Source organism: Canis lupus, chromosome 23 (genome assembly GCF_003254725.2).
Source record: "Canis lupus dingo isolate Sandy chromosome 23, ASM325472v2, whole genome shotgun sequence".
NCBI classification, from domain to species: domain Eukaryota; kingdom Metazoa; phylum Chordata; class Mammalia; order Carnivora; family Canidae; genus Canis; species Canis lupus.
The window spans coordinates 37,057,260-37,072,075 of NC_064265.1; the positions used below are offsets into that span (position 1 = coordinate 37,057,260).

The following is a 14,816-nucleotide window of genomic DNA, read 5'->3' on the forward strand; positions in this document are numbered from 1 at the left end:
GGCGCGCAGCCCCCGGGGAGGGCGATGAGCGCCCCGCCGCGCGGGCCCGGACCCCGGCTCCAACTACCGCTGCGCGCGCCCGGGGCGCCGGGGGCGGGGGCCGGGGGCCGAGGCGCGGCCCGCGAGCCCTGAGCCCGGGACTCGCCGCCCTCCGGGGCCGGCGCGGAGCTTCGGCACGGCGGGAGCGCGGGCCTCGGCGCGCCCCGGGACCCGCGCGGGGAGGCGCTGCCCTGCTCGCCGCCGACCCCTCGCCCTCCCGCCGTGCCCGCGCGCCAACTTCCCCAAGAACGCCCAACTCCAGGCCGCCGTGCCGGGCGCCGGCGGGGAGGACGCGCCCCTGGCCCCGCGGAGCCGGCCGGCATCTCCGGGGTGGCTCGGGCGCCCCTGAGCGGGCGGCGGCGGCCCCGCGACCCCCCCGGCAGCCGCTCGCCCTCTCTTTTATGGTGAGTATCGTCCGGCTCCTGGCGAGGGGCGCCCTCGGGCGCGCGGGAGCTCCGGGCGCGGGTCCTGCCCGGGTTCCCGGGAATTCCTGTCCGCGGGCTGTGGCCGTGCGGACCCGCTGGTTTGCGTCCAGGCTTGGGGCATTCGGGGCTTTGGGGCTGGCCCCCGATGCCGTAGGTTCGAAGCTTGTGCTTCTCGGGGTGATGGAGACGGCACGGAAAACTGCTCCCCGAGCCTCCCAGCCCGGGTCTGGGCGCAAGATCCGTCATCCATTTGCGGGGTGACCTTGGGCCAGGCGCCAAACCTCAGTTTCCTCATCTGTGGGATGGGGCTGATCATGGTACCCGCTTTATAGGGGCATTGGCAGATGTATGAGGTGATGCTCCTAGCGTACGTAGAGCTGTGCCTGGCACATAGGAAGTGCTCGGCCAGACGCTAGCCGGCATTATTATTAGCGGTGCGAGCCCAAGCGTGTCACAACTTTCCGGAGCTGTAGCCGCTCCCTCGTCTGTATAATGGGGACCGAGTAAATTCCGGGGGTCTGTTCGTCGGGGTGCGTGTGGGGGGAGGGGATTCCGAGCTCTGGAAATCAAGGGCCTGGCACGCAGGAGGCTGTGATGAAGGGTGGCTGTGGTTACCGGTTACTCTAGACGCCGGCGTGGGGAGGCTGGTGGCCCGGCCTGAGCGCCGCCGGGGCCAGTTTCTGGCCTCGCTTGGAGACAAACTTGGTGATGCTCCGGAAGGGAGGGGTCGCGAGCTCCGCGAGCCACGGGCAGGGGTAGGAGGTGGGGTCCGGGGAGGAGGGAGGAGGGCAGAGCCTGGAGCGCGGCAGGGGTGTCCGCCGGGGGTGGGGGGTGCGCAGGACGCGCCACGGGCTCGCAGCCAGGAGGGGACACCGAGCCCAGGACCTCACCGGGCTGGGGTAAACTGAGGAAGCGCCCCCCCCCCCCCCCCAGCCTCCCTAAGGGCTGAGCGTGGACGATTGCGGACTGGAAGGGAGGGGAGGGCACCTCGGTGCCGCTGTCACCAGGAGGTGGAGAGCTCTGGGCTCTGGAGTCAGGCTAGAGTTCGAATTCTGCCTCCACCGGCAGCCCTCGCTGTGACCTTGGGCCGGTACTCTAATCTGTCCCAGCTCGGTTTCCTCCTCTGCCCTATCTTCCCCAGGCGGGGGGGGAGGGGGGCTGCGGGGTGAAGATAGGAGTTCTCTCCTCTCTAGGAATCCGAGCCCCCATTCCTCCACCCACCTTCTGGCCCTCCCCGCAATCTGATGAGCCTAAATCTGGAAGACGTGAAATGTTATGCTTGAGCCTCAGGGAAACGCTATTAAAAGGAGACTCCGGGATCTGCCCACCCTCTTCCCCGCCGGTCAGGCACCATCAGAAGAGATCAGAGCACTGACTCTCTCCCAGTCTCTCCACCTTCTCCCCTCTAGCCTCCAACCAAATCCTGCAGCTTCTGTCGCTCAGGCTGGTAGGGGACTCCCCCCCCCCCCCAACCTTCATCTGTTTCTAAAGGTCTGCAGATTAATGGAGTTCGTAGAAAGACAAAAGTGTCAATAGCATGCTATAAGCATGCTTTACACGAGGGCCTATCCCTCTGAAGTACATACCCTCCAACTGATTCAATTTTTAAAACTTCCTTAAAAAAGTAGTCCTAAAAAGAATTTAAACTACATCTGGCAAACAACAACGTTCAACCTGCTGGCCATTTCACTCAAGTATCTCTCAAATGTCTTGTATTTCTGTTTCCTTTCAAAGACTGATACATTCGATTATATAAAAAGAAAATCTGCAGGGAAAAGAAACCACCAGCAATAGTCAAGAGACATAGGACAGACTGGGGGTAGAATTGTCACTCCTATCACAAAGGGCTCGTTTCTTTCATATGTAAAAGGTTCCTCAAGTCAATAAGCAGAAGGTCAAAACTGGACAAAGACCATAAACAGTCCACACAAGACGAAATTGAAATGATACTTAAACGTATGACAGGATGCTCTACCTCCCTCAATAAGAAGAGTGCAAGTTAAAACTACAATAAGATACATTTTTTTCACGTATCAGATTAGCAGGCAGTAGCAATAAGCATTTATCAGAAACATCTTTTATTTATTTATTTTTAAAGATTTTATTTATTTATTCATGAGAAGGAGAGACATAGGCAGAGGGAGAAGCAGGCTCCTCACAGGGAGCCCAATGTGGGACTTGTTCCTGGACCCTGGGATCACACCCTGGGCTGAAGGTGGCGCTAAACCGCTGAGCCACCGGGGCTGCCCCCCAGCAACATCTTTTAAAAATATAAGTGCACTGGGGCACCTGAGTGGCTTAGTTGGGTTAAGCATCGGAGCCTTGATCTCAGGTCAGGTCTTGATTTCAGGGTTGTGCATTCAAGCCCCACACTGGGCTCCAATCTGGCCTACCTGAAAAAAAATCCATCAGTCAAAGCCCTCTCTATCTTAGAACCTCCTCAAGGCTGCCCTGCACTAGGATCAATGGACTCCAGGGTCTTCCAGGCCTGGTTACTGTCCCCTTCTCCCTTTGTCATCATTTTCTTCTCTCATTGCCTTCCACCCCCTGGCCTGTCTGGTTTTGCTGTTCTCCCTGCCTTGACTACTTTTTCTCTTTCTCCTCATCTATTTTGCTTGCTTGCTTCCTTCCCCCCCTCCTTTTTTTTTGAGAGAGAGAGAGAGAGAAAGAGTGTGAGTGGGTAGGGGGTGGAGACGGAGAGAGAGATACTCTCAAGTAGACTCTGCAGCGGAGCCCAACACAGGGCTTGATCTCACAACCCCGAGATCACAACCTGAGCCAAAATCAATCACCACCTTGGGCTCACACTTCACTTAAGACTCGCTTCTTCTGACTTGGGTAGGCCTGTCCTTGGGGGACTTTACTCTTCTCCCAGAGTTTCTCATTCCTTTGTGAAGAGACTCAGTTTAACTTACCATATGGGGGCTACTTAATTCCCCCTGAGTTGCCTGGCCTGTTGTCCCATAGCTCCTGAAAGGTCTCTTCTCTGTTGATATAAGAATGAAGGGTCTCCGGCAACTCCCTGGCTAGACTCGGGTCATTTGTGTGGAAAATCAGGGCGGTGGTGGGACCTGGAGTGAAGTGATCCGAAGTTTCTGCTTCACAGTCATTAAAAAAAAGTAAGTACATAAGGACTCCTGAGTGACTCAGTTGGTTGAGCTTCCAACTTGGTTTTGGCTCGGGTTGTGATCTCGAGGTTGTGGGATTGAGCCCCATGTGGGGCTCTGTGCTCAGCATGGAGTCTGCTTGAGATTCTCTCTCTCTCTCTCCCTCTCTCCCTCTGCCCTTCCCCCTGCTGGCTCTCTAAATCACACTCTCTCCCTCAAATAAATAAGTAGAATCTTAAAAAAAAAAATAGGTACATAAATGTGTGCACTTATGTAAACATAACCATACATATTTGGTAAAGAAGATCAATAGCAAAAAATACATAAGATATCAACACATATTAAAATAAAACACGGTTCCTAAATAAGTCAGCTAGTTTATCTGCTGCTGCTCAGCTCAGGAAATAAGAATCTGGAGGCTGTGAGAAAAACACTTGTCTGTGCTGAACCCTTTGGGAAAGAGGATGGTGAACCCAAATCAGGTATCGTGGGCCCTGTGGGCCTTTCCAGGGCAGTGTTGACAACATGTGATTTTTGCTTCACATTATTGAGTTTAGAACTTAATCCCCATTGAAGATGTGTACTTTAATTATGAGAAAAAAATGTTTGTTGTTAAAAATCCAAACTACACAAGAGATGTGGAGTAGATATTCCTTCTTCAGCCCCACTAGTAGTTTCTCACCTAGCCAGAGGTAGCAGGTGCTAGCTAGATGCTGGCAGGAGGTAGAGGAGAGCTGGGTGCTGGGTGCTGGCTCTGCCAACAAGAAATGCAGCATGTGGTGCAGAAGACAACAAGGACGAGGATGCAGGGAGATGGAGGGCTGGCACAGAGGCTGCCCGGCCTGCTTGCAGGGAGAAATCAGCCAGCCAAGGGAAAGTGGGAAGGCACCCAGAGAACGTATGGACGAGATGTAGTGCTCCAGGGAGTCTGACATGGCTGCTCTGAGCTGGGCCATGCTGGGAGGCAGTGTGGGAGAAACAAATGTGAGCAGACCTTGGGGACTGTTGTGCCAAGCTCTGGGGTGCAGCTTCCCCCTGAGAAGGCACCTGGAGAGATGAATGACAAGATGGATGATGGCTTGGTCAGACTGACCCCTTGGCAGCATGGGACGGGGGTTAGGAGACACAGACTGGAGTCAAGGAGCCCCGTTAAGGAGACCATTGCCGTAACTGGAGCAACAGCAGAGCTAAGGGAGAGCTGAAGTTGCTGAGAGAGCTGGAGAGATGGAGGGACCCCCAGCAGAAACTAGGCTGTACAGAGAGGAACTTGGTATACTGGAGAGGGATGAAACTGTGGCTCAGCCCTGGACATGTAGGTTATGAGGTGCCAGTGGGTCCCCAGATGTCTGACATCTGGAGAGGGTGAGCATGCCCCCAACCCCCGGCGGGGAGGCTTATGGTAGAAAGAGGCCAGCTGGCTTTACAAGGTTGTTGGAAGGAGCACCTAATCTGGTGATGGTCAGAGGCTTCCAGAAAGAGGGATCTGGTGCTGAGGGGAGAAGGCAGGGCCGGAGACCCAGTTTGGAAGAATCAGCAAGAAGCCAGAAATGAGAGAGGAGGAGCAGAACCTGAAGATGTGACCTGGGGGGACCCCATTTGTTTATGGGGTAGGGAAGATGCATCCTAGAGCCCGGAGGTGACCGGAAGCTGCCCTGAGCTCTGTACCTACATGCGTGTGCAGAGAGAGAAGCCCAGAGCAGCTCCAGAGTCACCCACCTGGCTTAGTGCTGTGAAGGGTCATTGCTGGTGAACCCGGAGCCCTGCCTTCTCCAGGAAGGAGCTGAGATTGTTCCAGTCAGTCTGGCCACAGAGATGGCTCCCCTGTCAGCCATATACTATGAGATAAGTCAGTCACACAGATTCCTGGGGCCAAGGGCTCCCTCCCACCTGGCCCTCTTCTCCTCTCTCTGTCTCTCCTAGGTCTCTGTGTTTCTCTGCTTCCTCATAAGCCCCCTTTCCTCTCTCATACTCTCCCTGGTCTCTCAAAAATGCTCCTAGAGACACCTCAGGCTTCACAGAGGGACCTTCAGAAATCCCAGCAGGTGCCTATCGTGATCCCCTGGATCAAGCCCGAAGCATGAATAAATTTGCTTTTCTTTCAGGCATCCTGAGTTTTCCCACAACCAGTCACGCCAAATAAATGGGAGATAAATGAGGGGCTGGACATGAAGATTATTGTGTTTCCCTCACAGAATGTTCCCCAGGAGGGTCCCAATGTGTAGCACCCTCCCCCACCACTTTGCTCTAGCCTGAGCCACGCCAGGCCTCACAGAGGCCAGCTGCCCCCCGGAACAACCCGCATGTGCCTGCGGCCGCCCTCTGCACACAGGGGCAGCTGCAGGGTGACCAGGCCTGCCTGCCAGGGCTGCATGGGCCTTGCCGTAGGGCCTCTGGCCTCACTGCCTCAGAAGTGTGTCTCTTTCAAATGACCTTGTAGATAGAGCATGCTGGCCTGGTCTCTGACCGGCAACCTCCTTCATCCCATCCTCTGCTCCCCTTGCTGGCTGACAGCCTGAGCTTCTGCCTCGGGGGCTCCTGGCTCAGTCACGCGTGGGAGGATTCCCATGGAAACCCCACAAGAAGGAGAGGCTGGGGGAAGCCTCATTGATTTGCACTCTAGGAAGACAGGCGTGAGACGGTTCCACCTGGAACTGGACAGATGGCTCTCTTTGTGAGCGCTGGGGAAGAAAGGACTTGCCCAGCCAGTTGTAGTGTGAATTCCATGCATGTATATAGACGGGAAAAAGATAATGGGCGTCTGTGGATAAAACCCTGGAGGTTCTTTAGTTCATTCATCATTGGTGGTTTCATCCTGAATGAGCATCTTTTAATAAAACAGCCCCTCTACTTAATATTTGTGCTAAGAAAATCTTTAAAACATCCCCGTCAAACCAGGTTCAGCTAGGTATTATTGGCACCATTTGTTGTAAAAATGCAGGAATGGAGATGACAGATGAGCTCATGGAGCTCTGTACTTCCAGCTCATGCCTCTGTGGAGGTTCTTTTGCTCATTTGCTCAGGCCTGTACGTTGTGTAGATAGATGTTCACCTAGCACTTGCTCTGAGGCAGAGCCACTCGGAGTCCTGGGGCCTGCAATGAGGAGGCCCAGACCTGCTCTCAAATGGTTCCCTAGCTGGTGGGAGGGAGGCAGCTAAGGAGACTCATGGACAAGTCCAGGGGCTCTGCGGGTAGGGGCGGGGGCTCCCCAGAGGTGTTGATACCGAGCCGAACTACCCAGATGTATGCATGGTTGGGGGGGTGGTGTGCAGGGAGAGGGAAGGAAGGGAGGCAGCGGCGGGTTGGGACAGGGATGTGTGGGCTGCCGTGTGCCTGTTGGGAAGTTCGGCAGGGGGATGGGGGTGCAGTGGAGGGGTTTAGTGGAGGGGCACTTGGGGAGGTTAGGGTTAGGAGTCTGCACTTCATCCTGCCGTGAAAGACTGTAAGCAGGGGCATGATTAGATTAGCTTGGCTTTTTTTTTTTTTTTTTTTACAAATGCCATAGCAGATACTTGAAAGCAGTACGAGTCTGTTAAAGGAACTCGAATGGTATCCGAGCTCACTGTTTTTCATAGTCCTTGTCATAATTCAGACCTGTCACTGGGTGTGACCCCTTTGGGGCGAGCTCTCCCTAGAGGGAAGCCATCCGGTGTTAGACTTTCCTGTAGCCTCCCAGATCCCCAGGGAGGCAGCATTTTTGTTGGTTAAAAGCAGGAATGAAATCCATACTCACCCCTAAGTCTGAAGCCAAAGGCCGCCCTGAGGGCCTTTGCCAAGTCCTGCAGCGTGGGGCTCGTGGGGCTCGTGGGGCTCGTGGGGTTCGTGGGGGCGCCGTGCCCGGGCGAGCCGGCGGACGGCCTCTGACAGTGGCAGTTCTGGTCCTGTGCCTCTGGAGACTGCGTGTCACATCTGCAGACCGCTGCGGCTCCTTGAGCGTCGCGGCCTCCACGCTTCATGTTTCCTCATTTCTCTGTCAGGTTGCGACACCCACCAGGGTCCCGGGAGGGGCGACTGGCAGTTTGGGGTTTGTCTCCTCGCTCAGCATCATTGAAGGGCCGGGCGGAGCGTCCCGGGACGTCAGTAAGCAGCCCATGCAAGCAGCGACTAGGAAATGAAGTCTGGTTTGCGGGGAGTGCGGCAGAGGCGTCGCTAGGCCCCGTGCAGTGTGCCCTCTGCCGCCTGGGTTCAGAGGCGACCCGATTCCTAGCAGGAAGTTGGACTTTGTTGTAGCGCCTGTGTGCCTGGCCCAGGGCCAAGTTCTGTGGTGGAGACGAGAAGAGAAATGTGACAGGCGCCCACTCCTTCTGGCTGAGGGGAGAAGGCAGGGACGGAGTCTGACGGGGCTACTGCTCTATCCCCGGCTCCCAGCACCACGGGGCCCGGCACGTGGCAGCTATCCTCCAAGTGTTTGTTGAGTGAATAAATGAGGACCGGGGCAGGAAGCGTGCCCCGGCTGTATCTAACAAAGGGCAGACTGGAGATGGCCAAGCGTCAGCTGCTCAGAGGAGATGACAGTGTTAGTGGCAGAATGAGGCCCCAAGTCCCCATCTCCTGACTACATCCTCTAAAAAGAGCAGAAAGCGAGACCCCCCTGAAGCTCAGTGTCACCTCCCCACACTCCTACGTGTACTCTACCCTGTGTTTGAAGCACGGTGCCTGTGTCTGTGCCCTGGGGAGCAGAGAAGCCCAGGTGAAAGCTTCCTGCCCTCAGAGGAACACTCCTGGAGTTAGAAAAAAAAAAAAGAAAAGAAAAGAAAAAGCAGATCAACAGGATCGGAGAGCCCAGGCTGGCTCTGGATGGACAGAGTTGCAGGGCAGGTGCCTGGAGGCCTGGTGGATCAGGGCAGGCTTCCTGGAGAAGGTGGAGCTGTCAGGCAGGACTGGGGAGATGAAGCAGGAAGGACTAGAAGCCCCACCCACCACTGACCTATAGCCGGGGTTTAGGATCTGGGACTCTGTTCCGAGCTTCCTTTCTCCCAGCTCTGACCTTGAGTCAGCCGGTCACCCTGTCCCTGGATTCTGGTCCTGACCATTGCCCTTGACAGTTTCCACAGGGCCAAAACCAAATGACTTAGCCCCTCTTTCCTGCATTCGTTATTCAGTTACCAGTTGCAGGAGGCCATAGGAGCTGGGACCTCCCTGGGGTGAGGACTGCTGAGGCAGGGAGTCCCGCTGGGGTGCAGGGTTGCTGAGAGCAGGATAGAGCCCCCACTGCAGCCGGGCATCTGGGCTGGAAGCTAAGACGTAATCCCCTGTTGCTGAGCGTGTGCACTGACGTCCGTTCTTTGCTCCTATGAACCATCCTGCCCTCTGCTCTTTAGCTGAATCCTAGCGCACTCCCGTGGTCGTTTCCTTAGGATGCGTTCAGGCACCGAAATGGCAAGGTCGGAGAACGTACACACTTTGAAGGAGCTCTTCCCATTTCCTGGGCAGCTCCTGGGTGCCCTGTGCCGTTCCAGACTCTACAGACATCCTTGCAGAGGCAGGCAAGGTTAGCACTGAGTTAGCGGCACTTTGCAGGTGAGTGTCAGAGAGGTTACGTCCCGGCCTGGGGCCCAGTGGGCAGCCGGGCATTCAGACCTGCCCTTTGTTACGTTGCGAGGTCGCTAGTTTTCCAGTAGCAGATGGACCTGAGCACTCTGGTCAGGCCCTGCCCTGGGGGGCGCAGCAGAGGGGCTGACTGTCATACGTCTGCCTTGCCTCCCCGCCCGCCTTTGGGATCCCCACCTGCCACTGATGGGGCAGTGGCTTGAGGCCCTCAGTGACCCCACGGGAGTCTCCTCTGGGGATGTGGCTTGGCCATTGCTTTCGGACACACAGCAACAACTCCAAAGTTGGCCTGGTTGTGTACAGGGATAAAGTAGTTTCCTTAGACACGTCCTGTGCAGGCCACACAGCACTGATTGCAGCTGGCATCGCGCACAGGCCCTTTCCTCACAGTGTAGAAGATGGAAGAGCACGGGCTTGTCCTACCGTGGCCCGCGGGTCCATCTCATTCCTGCCACTTGCCGGGAGCCTCTCTCAGCCTGTTTCTCCTTTTGAATAAAGGGGCACATGCCTTCCCGTGAAGCAGCTGTCATGCCACCTGTGAGTGCAGATGCTCACGGTCAGTGATGGAGACAGCGCCGAGGAGCACATGTAGTGGGGACTTTGGGTTCAGCGTGGGATCAGCTCTGCTGTGGTTTAGCCATGTCACTTTGCTCAGGCTGCTTCCTCTTGGCGCCTCAGTTTTCCGATCTGTTAGAATGGGACTATAAGGTGCCTTTAAGTGAATTATAAAAGGGGCAGATTCCAGCCCCCTCGCAGTCAGATGCGCTAGGCAGAGAGTATAGACTTAGGGAGGTGACCCTGGAGGAGTGTTGGTTCTATTAATTGAATCTCCCCTGAACCTTTCACGTGCAATTTTGCTTATTCCTCATAATCTGGTTGAGGCTCAAGGGCTGGGTGAAAGTTGCTATGAAGTTCCAAGATGACTAGAGAAAAGATAGAGAAAAAAGCAAGTTGTCTTGTTAACTGAACTACAGTGTCCAGTTTTCTTGTAGACACAACTGCTCTTCATTTCCATTTGGGCCCTTTGGGTTAAATACCGCCTCACTCCTCTACTTCTGCCCTCTTCCTCCTCTCCCTTCCCTCCACAGTAAATGGCAGTGTACTGCACAGAATACTCTGCACTTTTGTTTCTGGAGCTTCATCTCTGTCGAATCTTCCATGTCAGTATGTTCTTTTCTCCAGCTGCATAGTATTCCATCATATGAATTATCACAATTTATTTAGCCTGTCTTTAGTTGTTTTTTTCCCCAATATTTTGCTATTACAAACAATGCTGCCTATGTGTATATGTAATATATATATTTGATTTACAAGTGTACTATACATAATACGTATGTGTACATATAATACATATCATGTGTATTATACATACGTATGTAGTTCTGCGTATTTAATACTAAATAAATAACTAGAAGTAGAACTGCTAGGTCAAGGGGAACACACATTTGCAATTCTGAGAGATGGTGCTAATTCGTCATCCACTGAGGTTACATACAGCATTTTACCTTTGGTTTAGCAATGTCTGAGCCTGTCTGCTTCTCCAAGAAGCTGTTATCCGGTTTTTTGAGCTTTGCTAATCTGATAAACAAAACTGGCATTTCATTGTAGTTCTAGCTTGTTTTTCTTTTATTATGCATTTGGTAGAGCATCTTTTCAAAAGAGCCATTTGTTTTTCTTTTTGTGTGAACTATTTGTTGTATCTTTCACATTCCGTGTGTGGGTTGGTCTTCTCTTACCAATTTACAGTAGTTTGTCATATATTTGTAATTTGTGTCATAAATGTTTCCCCACATTGAAACAACAAGCTAGTTTAACCTTTTTTATGAGTGCTTTTGGTTTTTTCTCATTTTCATTTCTTATTTCTTATGTTTGTGTCTTCTCCCTCCCTTAAATGATCAGATTAAGTGGTTGGTATATTTTATTGTTTATTTTAGTCATCAAAGCCCCACATTTAAAATATATTTAGTTATATGTGAAAATGTTAATTATTTTTTTTTATGTGAAAATGTTAATTATTTAAGTGAAATAATGTGAATAAAAGTCTACGATGCCAATATTTAAAAAGAAAATTCACTAATATTTTGTAGATTAAAAAAAGATAAAATTATATAATCCATATGCTAATAGTGTTTACATCTGGTTACCAAGACAGGTGGTGATTTTTACGTTTTGTGCATGTTTTTGAATTTTCTAGAATTTAAAAATTGATTTAATGTTTTCTAATAGTCTTTAATTTTTAGAATAGTTTTAGAGTTATAGAAGAACTATGTAGAAAGTAGGTAGAGGGCAGCCCAGGTGGCTCAGCGGTTTAGCACCGCCTTCAGCTCAGGGTGTGATCTTGGAGAACCGGGATCGAGTCCCATGTCGTGCTCCCTACATGGAGCCTACTTCTCCCTCTGCCTGTGTCTCTGCCTCTTTCTCTCTCTCTCTCTCTCTCTGTGTGTTTCATGAATAAATAAATAATTAAAAAAAAAAAAGAAAGTAGGTAGAGTTCCCATATACTCACACCCAGTTCTCTCTATTATTAACATCTTACATTAGTATGGTACATTTATCACAGCTAATGAACCAGTATTGGTACATTGTTACCTGAAGGCCAGGCTTTATTCAGATTTCCTTAGTTTTCACTTGGTATTGTTTCTCTGTTCCAGGCCACCGTATTAAATTTAGTTATCATTGGGCTTCTCTTGGCTGTGACAGTTTCTCAGATGTTCCTTCTCTTCAATGGCCTTAACTGTGTTGAGGAGTATTGGTCAGGTATTTTGTAGGATGCCCCCTACTGGAATCTGTCCTATGTTTTTGGCATGATAAGACTGGGGTTATGGGTTTGTGGAAGACCATAGAGATAAAGTACTATTATGCATTACGTTACGTCATTTCATTACATACTATCAACATGATAATGATATAATAATAACATTATAATAGATAATATAATATGGTTTTATTGCTTTGGTTTTGTTTTAGTGGTATTTTTTCCCAAAGAACTAGTTCTCAGTTTTTTATTAGTTCTATTATTTTTCTATTTTATGATGCTTAATTCATGTATTTTAATTTTTTAATACTTATTAGTATAAGTACACCAGCTATGATTTCTACTTTAGTAGGATCCTACGGGCTTTAAGATATGGAATGTGTTTTGTTATTCTTACTCTCTCCATAGTCTGCAAATTCTATATAGATTTCTTTTTCTGAGTTGTTTAGAAGAGAGTTTTTAAAAATATCTAAGTGGTAGGGTTCTGTATCATAGTTTTGTGATGAGTTTTTAGTTTTTATTTTGTGTTGTTAGATTCTGTATTATCTCTGCTTTTTTTGTGTGGTTTATTTGCGGCCTAATAAATGGGAAATGACCTGTTTTATTAATTATGCAATTTTGTTTTTTTTTATGTCTTTGCTTAATTTGGTTCATTGACCTGTCATAAGCTAAAAAAGGTAAAGTTAGCTGCCCCTACTGTGTATGTTTACTGTAGCTTTTGTAGTGAATTTTGGGGCTATTACTTGGTATGTTAGATCTTTAATACTGTTGAGTCTCTTTGCTTTGGAGATGTCTCTTCTAAGTAGCATACAGTGAGAGTCTTGTCTTGATTTCCAATCTTAGAATTTTTTTTTTTTTTTTTTTTGGTAGTTTACCATGGCCATTCATTGACATAGCTAGTGTTTCAGGCTTAGTTTTACTATCCTATTCAGGCTTAGTTTTACTATCCTATTTTATGTCTTTGTGTTATTGTTTCCATTGCTTCTTACAGCAAAATCTTTCACTGTGTGGTCTGTTTTATTTTGTGTTCTTTCTGACAATTTGGAAAGTTTGTATTTTATTTTCAGTTCTTCCGATGGTTGCCTTTATAACTATGTAAGATGCATTTTGTCTTTTTTTTTTTTTTAGACTGTGCTAATTGTCTCCCTTCTGAAATGAGTGATCACAAAATTAGTTTACACGTTTAATCACAATTTTCATATGCTTCACGGCAGCCTTTTTCTGGTGAATTTTCTTGGTTTGCCTTTTTTTTTTTTCTTTTCCTCCTTTATTTCTCCTGGAAGCATCTTTGACTCTATTGTGTGCTTGTTCCTCTCTGAAAGAGGCGAGGCTTCTCTAGGTCAACATTTTGCAATGGATTTATGTAGAGGAGAGGCCAGGAAGTATCCTAGGAGAGCAGGAGTGCTCCCTGGTCTGTTGTAATTTTGTTCCCAGGACCGTGGCCATGATTTCTTTTGGCCTTGCTTCTACCCAGGCAGCAGAGATCTGGAAGCCCTGGGCTCCCCCCCGCCCAGGCCCTCCTTTCGCTCTGCCTCAGTGACACACTGCTTCCTGTGATGATGGCGCCCTGGGTTTCCTTTGCCAGCCCTGCCCTCCTCTATCCTCAGGGTGTCCTAGGCAGCTCCTGCTGTTCTGTTTAGGAACCTTTGGTTTTTTCCATCAGGGACTGCCAGCTACTGGTCGGCTCTGCCAGCTTTTTCCGAGATCTGCGGCCACAGGTGCTCTCTCGCCCCCGTCGGATCTTCACTGTTTCTGGCAGCCCTTTACTGTTCTTGGCAGTCTTTCCTTTGAAGTTGTGGTTCGGGTTACAAATGTGTTCTAGTTTCGCTGAAGATAACATTTACATTTCTCTTTCTCTTTCTCCTTTATTTTAGGTGATTTGGGATAGGAAAAGGAGTAACTGTATTCTGCTATCTTAGAACTGTCTAGTGTTGCACATTTTTACGCGCTCTGGTTTCCACCAGATTAAACATTAGCCAGGGCTCTCGGGATAGGATTGGCATGTGCTGAAGCGGGGGTCTGCAAATAGAAAGGAAAGAAAATGGGAGTTGAGAGTAAAATAGGAGAGTTAAAAAGGAATCCATAGTCTACTTGCTATGCTGTGTGGCAGCGGAGTTCTCTTCTTTTCCACTTGGACTGTGGCTGGCTGTGTGCCACTGTTTGGGTGGGAGGTTGTGGCCAGGCAGGGCAGGGCATGAAAAATGCCTACCTCTTGGTCTGTCTCAGGGGAAGTTGTTTCAGCCCAGCAGCTCTTAGGCTGGAGGGGAGGGTACATGCCTCTGCTCTGAGCTAGTTGCAAGGCTCACTTCTCCATCTTTCCCCACATCCAAGCAGTCCAAGCATCCGGGATTCTGGCTGGCCTCCTCGAGATGGTAGCCAAGTCCTCCTCCCTGAAAACCAGGATCCTGCCTCAGAGGAGGTTGTCCGGGGTCAGTGTTGTTGACCTTGTCTATGTGCCCAAAGAAAGAACATGTCCATCCAAAGGGAAGGGGTACTTGTGGGATATCCAGAGGATAGAGCAGGAGAGGAAAATCTTGCCCATAGAGTCTCAGGTTTGGCCCTTTATATTATTGTCTCTCAGGTTACCACACTACCCAGAGGGTGCTATTTGTCCCCATTTTACAGATGAGGAAACTAGAATCTGAGAGAGGCTCAGAGACCTTTCTTTGGACACACGGCTTAGAGAGGAAGACAGGGATTTGGATGCAGTTCTATCTGGCTCCAGAGCCTGGACACTAGCCCCCTTATTCCCCTGCCTCCCACTCACCTTCCCATGGAGACACTACACATCCTCAGATAGTTGTCCTGTATCCATGTTCATGTCCCTGGGTGATTTTGTTGGATCCTCACTCTGTGTAGCCAGAAAAGAGCCTGGCTACATTTTAGATACAGGAAAGCCAGGCTTGAGAACCAATGCGCCACACCCTATATTTCTGCATCCC

The 14,816-nt window shown here is 50.4% G+C and overlaps 1 protein-coding gene across 4 annotated transcripts in view; it reads left to right on the forward strand.

The window, feature by feature from the left end:
- The first annotated feature begins 219 nt into the window (after positions 1 to 219).
- Positions 220 to 14,816, forward strand: part of SPSB4 (splA/ryanodine receptor domain and SOCS box containing 4) — an 80,388-nt gene continuing 65,791 nt past the window's right edge. The window contains exon 1 of one of the 4 annotated variants that reach the window (XM_035704918.2): positions 220 to 443. The gene's annotated coding sequence lies outside the window, so the exon portion shown is untranslated. The remainder of the gene's footprint in view (positions 444 to 14,816) is intronic. The other 3 variants (XM_049100150.1, XM_025448961.3, XM_049100149.1) reach the window with 3 other exon arrangements.